Genomic DNA, 1,536 nt, shown 5'->3' with positions numbered 1-1,536 from the left:
GACGATTAGAGAGTGGCGAGTTTCAGAACTAAAAATGAAATAAACTACAGCGACGATTAGAGAGTGGCGAGTTTCAGAACTAAAAATGAAATAAACTACAGCGACGATTAGAGAGTGGCGAGTTTCAGAACTAAAAATGAAATAAACTAAAGCGACGATTAGAGAGTGGCGAGTTTCAGAACTAAAAACGTTATCCACTTTACTTTCTTAATTTATCCTTTCGCTCACTTGCTTATCATCATCATGTTAAGATCCGTCTGTGAATTGATGTTCGTAACGTATTAGCACCAATACTGTTATATTCTTCATCTTTCGCGAGAGAAGCGAAAGCACCAATTCATAGTTTTTATAAAGACTGTGGACATTTTCATGGAGTTAAAAATAAAAAAAAGGCGTACGGAACAACATTTTGTTGTTCTAGAATAAACAAATATTTCGGCGTCTTGTGTGACCACAAAATAGCAGTATTTTTATAGAATATTTAAGCTTAACGTGCCACTCACTACAAGCACGTGATCTAACCAGGTACTATAATATTTTGTATGATACCTACACTAAGCCTAAATTCTATCTTGCGTGTTTATCAAGAAACTTTGGGAAGGGGGGGGGGGGACGAAAATCGTGCTACTTGATTGTGTTATGTATATAAAAGTTAGGTTGAGTCACCCTCCAGAGGAAGTGTATTGTGTGATAATATATATATATGTGTGTGTGCTTGTAGGCATAAATAAATATTATTAAATCATGCATTTTTGTTCATATTGGTCTTTTATTCAGTGTTTCATATTCCAAACACAGTTTTCAAATTATCTAGCTATTCTTACATTAAAAGTGATACCAAAGCATTTCAAATATCTCTGTTACATTGTCAGAACAAAATATCCAACTAAACGTTCCTTCCATGTCATTTTTGTACGTGAGAATTTTTAAATAAATGAAATATTTTTTATGTTTTTTTTTTCATCACGTAATAAGATTTTCAATAAAATATGTATTAAGTGATAAAAAAAAAAGTCTAATAAATTTGCACCATTTGTATGATCAAATATCTAAAGAAAAAACATGTTATTTTGGATTTAATTTGTTTTCTGAAGGTTTCGCTGTGCCATCTAGCGGTGGGACGGCGGTAAGTCTTCGGATTTAAAACGCTAAAATCAGGGGTTCGATTCCCCTCGGTTGACACAACAGATAGTCCGATGTGGCTTTGCTATAAGAAAACACACGCGCCACCTAGCGACAGCACAAGGTTTCGCTGAACCATCTTAGGATAACACCATTGGGTCATACCAAAACCTGTGATATATTTACGTTCTTTGAAATTAAAGACAGGCTTAACTAAAAACAGTTACGTAATCAGTGAAAGTTGAAGGCCAAAAATTGATAGTATATCACTAGATGGCACTAATGAAAGATAACAATGAAAAGTTAGAAGATATCCACTTATGCAAGCGCAAAGTGCACAATGGATTGTTTGTTTGTTTTTGAATATCGCGCAAAGCTACACGAGGGCTATCTGCGCTAGCCGTCCCTAATTTA

Source organism: Limulus polyphemus, unplaced genomic scaffold, assembly GCF_000517525.1.
Source record: "Limulus polyphemus unplaced genomic scaffold, Limulus_polyphemus-2.1.2 Scaffold5117, whole genome shotgun sequence".
Classification (NCBI taxonomy): domain Eukaryota; kingdom Metazoa; phylum Arthropoda; class Merostomata; order Xiphosura; family Limulidae; genus Limulus; species Limulus polyphemus.
The sequence above is the reverse complement of the archived record's forward strand: the minus strand, read 5'-3'. Positions refer to the sequence as shown.